Here is an 8855-nt window from a genome sequence, read left to right as displayed (position 1 = left end):
CCCACTTTGAGATTTCTTAGGCTGCATGGCTATCTTAAGGTTTCTCCCTGACCAGTTGAGGCAGTATCCATTTGATAAAGAAAGAAGTGGGTTAGTAGCCCAGCCATGCGGTCATCCTGCGTGCACCCCAGCCCACCCACCTACCCAATGTGGTATTCTAGGATAGTTTCCTATAGTTTCAAGTGATAGTTTATCACTTGAACAGGCTCAAGCCTCAGCATGGGTGCAATTTGTGAGGCTGCAGAGCACCTCTAGCCGGCTTTTGACACGTGCATCAACTGAGTGGTCACTCCAGCCAGTTTTGAATGTTGCTGGGCTGTTCTTTACTCTCTTTAGTAGGTCTGTAGCACCCCTTCCACCAGGAAACTGACATCCATCACATTTTCCTCTTGACTCAACTCCTCACACCTGCCGAGGAAGAACTTAGCTCTTCCAAGTATTTAAGACTGCTGAGGAGAGTGGGGAAAGACAGCTGTGTTTTTCATTATTTGTAAATTTGAGCTGCTAATGTGTATTTGACAGTTGGTGCTGCATGTATTTTTAGAAACAATCTTTTTGCTTCAGAACAACCTTAGGGAATGGAAGAAAAGGCAGAAGGTCCTTTGAATACACACAAGTTGTATTTTTCTCTGGGTCCAAGTTCCCACTCAATTTAGAGCTTTCTCTCACCAACTCTCTGTCATATTACCACTCCTGGCTAGACACCCCTTCCCAAACCTTGTCTCCCTGATGGAAGTTATCTGGGGAAACTGCTAATACCACAATATTTTTTGTAAAATATACCGTCCCCACTGACAGCCTCTAATGTTATTTATTTATTTATTTTTGCGGTACGCGGGCCTCTCACTGTTGTGGCCTCTCCCGCTGCGGAGCACAGGCTCTGGATGCGCAGGCTCAGCGGCCATAGCTCACGGGCCCAGCCGCTCTGCGGCATGTGGGATCCTCCCGGACCGGGGCACAAACCCGTGTCCCCTGCATCGGCAGGCGGACTCTCAACCCCTGCGCCACCAGGGAAGCCCTCTAATGTTATTAAATAGAATATTCTTAACAATCCAGCCTGAAAGCACATGTGCTCAGGGACTCCTCTGATATCCACAATTATTCAAGAATAATTGATGAGGATAATTAACCTCTTTTTATGCCATGGATCTTTTATGACAGTCTGGGGTTGTCTATGACCCCCTTCTCAGAATAATGTTTTAAATATATTATTGCCTGCTAATGAGGATTAGGGAGGTGGTTGTAGGCTTTTAGTACTGGGAAGTAGGTTCAAAGACAATTGCTCAGAAGGTGTGCTGGTTGGTGCTCACTTTCTCTGAGCAGGAGGACTTCCTGACTAATCTGGCAGTCACCTTCGGATTTGCCCCATTATAACTACTGACACTAATATTCATCCCTGGTGGGCAGCAGATTCCTCTTCCTTTCACACAGCAGTTACAGAGACACACACCTACACAAGCATGAAAGGAGGGAAGTTCCCTGCTTCTGTGAACAGAAACCAGGTGAATTGTTAGAACTGTGGCTGGTTTGCTTGGGTGAGGAGGGATGGCAGCTGTTAGGTTGTCTGGCAGCCAGCCCCCTCCTGCAGTTTATCGTGCCGACCTTAGATCCATTCAGAGACAACAGTAAAGGTCTCAAAATTTTTTGCAGTGGGTCTTGGCTGCTGTAAGGGAGTTTTGGCTCTTTGGGGGAGATTTCCCTGTGACTGGCAAACTCCTCTGGGAAACTGCTGATTAGTATTGAATAGTATTCAGTATCAGTATTCAGGCTGTTAGTGCCCTGGATTTGGTTTATAATGCTGTCAAAGGTGACCCACTGGAGAATGAGAAAGTGTTGGGAGAGGCAACCTGCCATGAGCCCTGACCATCCCTGCACGTTCTTGCATCGTATGAATGCAAGACCCTGACCACTCTTTTCCTGGGCTGTATCTCAGTGTTCTGTTGATAGTGAGCCATCTTGAGAGAGGAAGTAATGTCTCTTCCCTGGGAGCAAGTTTGCCCACTGTTCACTAAGTGTTGACTCCCCCAAGCTCAGGGTTCTTTTCCCGTGACACAACCCACTGCACGTGTAGGCATCCATCAAGGCCTATCTGCGTCACTTTTGTTGGGGTTGGGGGTAGGGGGAACTGGCATTGCTGCTTGCTGCACTATAAGTAATAAAGTTCTTTGATCCAGGAGTCTCATGTCATCTGCCAGTATCCATGAAAAAATAATAGGTTAACTTTTTAGTTTGCAAATAGGATAAAATTTGAGACCCTTCATAGACTACTCTTGACAGTTTGGTAACAAGGATGGGATCCTGACAGACAAGGCTTTCCAGAAGAGAAAGGTCATGGGCCAGGTGAGGATATGAGAAGATAACCTGGGGTCTGGTAGCAAATGTTGCTGAGCGAGGAGAGGAATAAGGGTCCCTAGTTGTCCTACATGTTAATGGATGTTTTGAGGCTGAGCAATGAGAGGTAGGATTGAAACACTTTGTCCAACTGGTACTTAGGTTGTTGCTCCTCTTTGGGGCAGGAGGAGGAAAGGATGTTTTGACAATGAGGCAGCAAGCCTGTGGCCCCAGCTGAAGGCAGTATGGCTGACTGATGAGTAAAGGCTTCCCCAAAGGTGAAATAAGTGGTGTCAGCAATAAGGATGTAGAGCTTTGAGTGAACCCAAAATATTAGGAGTCCAAGCAGGTAACCACTTGAAGCAAACGTAAGTACATGACGATGTACTCTTGCTCCCTCTCCTACTTTAAGGAAAGAAGCGGTGTATGCTGGGGGATCTTTGAGGAGGGGAGGGATTCCTCTTTTCTAGCTCTGTTGAATATAAGTCACCATCCTACTTCGCCCCATGGGAACAGGGAGCCCTGGGCACAGGAATGGTCAAAAGTGCCAAGGACTGTGAGGCAGATGCACAGTGGTGTGCAGGGGGGGGCAAAAAAACCCAAAATAACAGTCCCTGAGCTGCAGGCGCTTATCGGAGCCAAGAGGTACACAAGGGAAGAGGCAGCACTGACCCTGGAGGAGGCATCAGGAGCAAAGTTCTTCTCACGGACCCAGCCTCCCCCCTGTAGGTTAGCCTCTCCCACTCCTGTGATGTCCCCACACTCTTGGCTGGGAGAGAGCAGAGTCTCTTGGTGGCTGTGGCTGTGGCCTGCAACATACCTATTTTAAACTACTTGGTTTGGGTTCCCATGATGGGGGGAAAGTACCTGAATTCAGCTGGTGAGGTTTGGATGCAGTTTGCAATGGGAAAGGAAAATTAAAACGACCTGTAGAGGGAGTCTCTAAACGGATTCAACGTACTAATGTTTTGTGGCTTTCGCATCAATGTGTTATTGAGAGCAATTGGACATTTGATTGAACTATGAACGCTCTTAAGTCTCCCATTCTGGGGCTACTACTGCATAGATAGAAGGGACCCCTGTCTCCTCTTGGGCAGTCTAACAAAAATAATATAGAATTCTAAGAGGAAAGATGAAAGCCACAGACTTAGTTGAAAACCTGGTGACTGCTGGAGTACTCAGGCCATTTCCCAGCACAGCAGTGTACTTTGCAGGCACCAAGTACCTCCTTTTAAAAAGGTGGACAGGGCTTCCCTGGTGGCGCAGTGGTTGAGAATCCGCCTGCCGATGCAGGGAACACGGGTTCGTGCCCTGGTCCGGGAAGATCCCACATGCCGTGGAGTGGCTGGGCCCGTGAGCCATGGCCGCTGAGCCTGCGCGTCCGGAGCCTGTGCTCCGCAATGGGAGAGGCCACAGCAGTGAGAGGCCCGCGTACCACAAAAAAAAAAAATAAGATAAAAAAAAAAATAATAAAAATAAAAAAATAAAAAGGTGGACAGCTGTTAGGCTACTACAGAGCTACTGCTGAAACTAAACACCTGACCCATAGAAGCCTCATAACTCTGGCCTAACATCCCCATTTTGGGCCATATTAACTCAGATTTGACAACTAACATAAAGGAGCCCAGGGGCTTCCCTGGTGGTGCAGTGGTTGAGAATCTGCCTGCCAATGCAGGGGACATGGGATCGAGCCCTGGTCCGGGAAGATCCCACATGCCGCGGAGCAACTAAGCCGGTGCACCACAACTGCTGAGCCTGTGCCCTAGAGCCCACGAGCCACGACTACTGAGCCATGTGCCACAACTACTGAAGCCCACACGCCTAGAGCCCATGCTCTGCAACAAGAGAAGCCACCGCAATGAGAAACCCACGCACAGCAACGAAGACCCAACACAGACAAAAAAAAAAAAAAAAAAAAGGAGCCCAGCAGTCCCCTAGTCAAGAGGAAATGGCATGTTCTGGGATACAGCCAGCCTCACCGTCTTAGTTTTACATGAAAAAGTGACAGCTACTCCCTCGGAGGAAATGTAGTCCCCACCTGGCTGCCTGAAGTAAAGCTACTGACTCACTGGGGTCCTTGATCCAAAGAGATTTCTCCACTCAAATTCCTGGGCCTGATTCACTGATGTTCCAGTTAAGTTGAAAGCTGTTGGTGTCCAGTGACAATTCTGGAAGACTGACTACAGTAAGGGCTTGATCAGCACAAAGGGCTGAATTGAAAACTGTCACTCTTACCCAAGACAATATTACTGAGGACCAGACAGGTTATATTTTCACTGACTCTTGGCTGTTGCCAAAGGCCTGGTCTTCTGGTGTGTCACTTGGAAGATTACAGACTGTCACAGATACTCTTCTTTGGGGCCCCAAGATAAAAATGAATTAAAGCTATTAATTGAACTGTCTGGGTCATTTATGTGGGGGCCTATTCAGTGGGGGCCAACTACAGTCAAGCTGCCAATGGATCCATCATCGCACCAGACATGGCATTACATGCACCGTCACAGCCTTGGCACAAAGTTAAATGGCTTATGCTTCTGGGGCAGAGGCTACCACTGCATACCACACTTGTGACTCCTGTTTGTCTAGCCATGAGTGAGGCTACCTAGCACAGAGCATGGCCCCCACCCACTCCTGGCTGATTACCAGTAGTGCCTCACCACTCTTGACACTTTTTCAGGTTACAGGGTTGTTCTAGTCCAGTCCACCAACACCAAGCACACTATTTTTGGTCTTGAAACCAATCTGCTTTATGTTTTTCTTGTCTATATGCAGCCTGACAATGGTACAACTTTTATTGCAAAAGTCACCCAATAGTGGGCTAATAGTCAAGGTATTTGATGGACCTTCCACTCTTTCATCCACAAGTATATAGTGTTGTTGAGTGTTGGAACAGCCTACTCAAAAAATGTACTCAAAACATTTCTGATTCTTCCTCTCATCTCGTTCTAGTCAATACATCTTGGTAAGGCAGTGTGGTCACTGAATGTGGCTGTCCCCAGATCAATCGCTTCCTATTTACTACCGTATTAGGGTTCTCCAGAGAAACAGAACTAATAGAATATGTTTGTATATATATAAAGAGATGTATTATAAGGAATTGGCTCACATGATTATGGAGGCTGAGAAGTCCCATGATCTTCTGTCTGTAAGCCAGAGACCCAGGAGAGCTGCTGGTGTAGTTCCAGTATGAATTCAAAGGCCTGAGAACCAGGAGAGCCAATGGTGTAAGCTCCATTCCAGAAGCAGAAGAAGACTGATGTCCTAGCTTAAAAGCAGTCAGGCAGAGAAAGTAAATTCTCCCTTACCCCGACTCTTGTTCTATTCAGGCCTCTAACAGATTGGATAAGGCCCACCTACATTGGGGAGGGCAGTCTGCTTTACTGAGTCTACTGATTCAAATAGGAATCTCTTCCAGAAATACCCTCAGACATACCTAGAATAATGCCTAACCAAATATCTGAGCACTATCCCAGTTAAGTTGACACAAAATATCTGTCCCAGGCAAGCTGACACATACAATTAACTATCACACCTGTTTACTGAGTAATGATCAGAATGAGAAGGGTTGGGGATTGTTGTACAGGTTTATTTTGATAATTTAGTATATGCCCTGACCATTGATGGGCATGATGTTTCTTTACCCTAATAGCATTTGCAGGCCAGCCTAGGTGCTACATCCCCCGGGTGACAGCTAAGCCAGGAGGAGGCCTAGAGTCTTCACATTTAATTCTGGTTCAGTCACCTGGATTCTCTTGCTGCTTTGACATAGTCCTAGATCATAACATTTGGAAAAAGAGTCAACCCTGGAGCCTTGCTCTCAAAGGAAAATGGCCTAGTACAACTATCTCAAACTACTGCAAGCTCCTTAAACTCAACTAACTTCTAGGTTTGCTATCCCCCACAAGATGGCTCTGACCACAGTTTGATTCCTTTTAACCATTCCTTTTAACCTACTGAGAAGAAGTCTTACCAGAAACATCAGGTGTACTTTCAGCTCCTATAGTCTCGTGAAAAACACATGTCACAGGCTCTGGACATGTGTCCCTCACCCTCATTCTTGTAGCTATTGCTCAGTCATCCTGTGGAATGGACAGATGCTACCTGACTTGTGGCGTGGATGCATGGGATAGGTTGGACTAACCTATCAGGCAGTCTTTCCAAAAATAAGGACTGGTTTCAATGATTCTAAATGAACTGGGAGGGACTTCCCTGGTGGTGCAGTGGTTAAGAATCCACCTGCCAATGCAGGGGACACAGGTTCGATCCCTGGTCCGGGAAGATCCCACATGCCATGGAGCAACTAAGCCCGTGTGCCACAACTACTGAACCTGCGCTCTAGAGCCCGCAAGCCATGACTACTGAGCCTGCGCGCCACAACTGCTGAAGCCCACGTGCTCTAGGGCCCACGAGCCACAACTACTGAAGCCTGCGTGCCTAGAGCCCGTGCTCTGCAACAAGAGAAGCCACCACGATGAGAAGCCTGCGCACCTCAACGCAGAGTAGCCCCTGCTCGCCGCAACTAGAGAAAGCCCACATGCAGCGATGAAGACCCAATGCAGCCAAAAATAAAAATAAATAAATAAATGAACTGGGAACTCTGAGGCCTACCAGGTGGGCAGGAGGTTACATTAGGGACATTGTTAATCTGTGTCCCCTGAATGATGTAGATCCCACTTGGGAGGCCCCAGCAATTGTAAACAGGGACATCATATATGTCCCCAGGACTATACTTCCTTTGTGGAAGCCAGGCATTAACTTGCCTTCCTCCCTGAAAACATGGTGTCTTGCACCATAGGGAGCGTCATGATCAACCTTCAAGTGTTTAAAGAAGCACCACCAGCAGATCATGTAGCCTTCAGATGACTGTGGAGATGGCTCCAACATGAGGCTACCCTTGGTTACACAGGGGAGCTTCCTGGAGGGGTGACCTACTCATTTATGCACTTCTGCTGGAGGTTATCCCTACCTTGAGAGTTGTCCTATTATAAGTGTTGATATGAAATTCGTTCCCGACTTTAGCTGAAGCCATCAATAATATACCTCAGCCCTGGAAGGCATTCAGGTGAACTTCAACTCACTGGCCACTGTGGTTATGAATGATAGAATTGTTCTTGACTTCCTTGTGGGCCAAGGTAAAGTCCGCAATGGCTAATATAACCTGCTGTACTTGGATTAATGCCTCAGGCAGGGTACTAAGGTCAGTGCATAAACTAGAGAATACCACCTGGCTTTCCAAGATAGATCTTAATGGCTTTTGGTTGGTTTTTCGGTTGTTGTTTTTCCAGCTGGCTGGGTCCAGGCCCTTGGTTGTGGTTGAGGTCAATTCTGCAGATTGGTCTCATCCTGTTGCTTGGATGTATACTTGGATAGTATCCTTAATTAAATGCTGTATGAGACCATTAGAATAGATTTGGTTTCACCTCTATCAGATTAATCAGAGTGGCCGATGAAGTGGCAAACTCAGAAAATTCATCAGAAGGCATCTGTACAAAGTGCTGTGGAGGCCAGAAGAGGAATAACTGTTTAGCATGGAGGCCTGGAAGGTCCTTATACAGGAAATGAAATGTATTTGATCTGAGCTCTGGATGAGGAGTGGGGCCAAGTGTGCCTTCTTTACAGATGAGGAACCTGAGGCACAGAAGTTAAACAACTTGCCAAGCTTACTCAGCTAGGAAGTGGGAAGTCAGGATTGGAGTCAAGATCGCTTCACCTCCAAATATAGAGATTGCTACTAAACTTCACTGCCTCAGGCATTAGACTGAGACCAGCAAAGAACTGAGAGAGACTTGGCATTAGCTTTAGATATTTTTCTAAAATTGACTTGGTGATCCAAGTTGGTGATTGTGTGCTTGGAGAGGTCTGGTGAAAAACCCTAGGACTTTGTATGAACCAATCTTTAAAAATGAAATATTTTAGACAAATAATAAGGTTTAAAGAATAATAAAGTGAACACCCATGAACCCACTGCCACCTTTAAAAAATATGTTACCGATACAATTGAAGTCCTTTGGGTTTTCTTAATCACACCCTACTTCCTGCACTCCCAGAAGTGACTATGATCCTGAATTTGCTGTTTCTTATTCCTTTGCATTTTCTTCACACGTGTCCACTAACAATACATAGTATTATTATTTTACATGTTTTAAAACTTTATATATTGTATTTGGTTGAGCGTTCCCAAGATTCAGATTCAGCCCTAGATTCAGAGATTTGCTAGAAGTACTCACAGGGCTGAAACAGGAGGGAAGGGGGCAGGGCACAACCTTTAAAAGAATGACATAACCCGAGGACACAACATAAATTGATTAGAACCAAATAGGTCCAAGGTGGCAGATGAGTCAACTTCCTCTAGACCTTGAGCCTCAGTATATGCTCACTGTAACACATAAGCAAGCTAAATGACACACCTACAGGCGCCATGATAGTTCCAAGGCTGACCATAAAGGTAAAAAATTAGGCAGTGGCCTGATTCCTAGAAATCCCCACCCCTTCTCCCAAATAGCTGGAATATTCCTCCCACTCAT

This window comes from Physeter macrocephalus, chromosome 16 (assembly GCF_002837175.3).
Source record: "Physeter macrocephalus isolate SW-GA chromosome 16, ASM283717v5, whole genome shotgun sequence".
Taxonomy (NCBI): Eukaryota; Metazoa; Chordata; class Mammalia; order Artiodactyla; family Physeteridae; genus Physeter; species Physeter macrocephalus.
Note: the sequence above shows the minus strand (reverse complement) of the source record.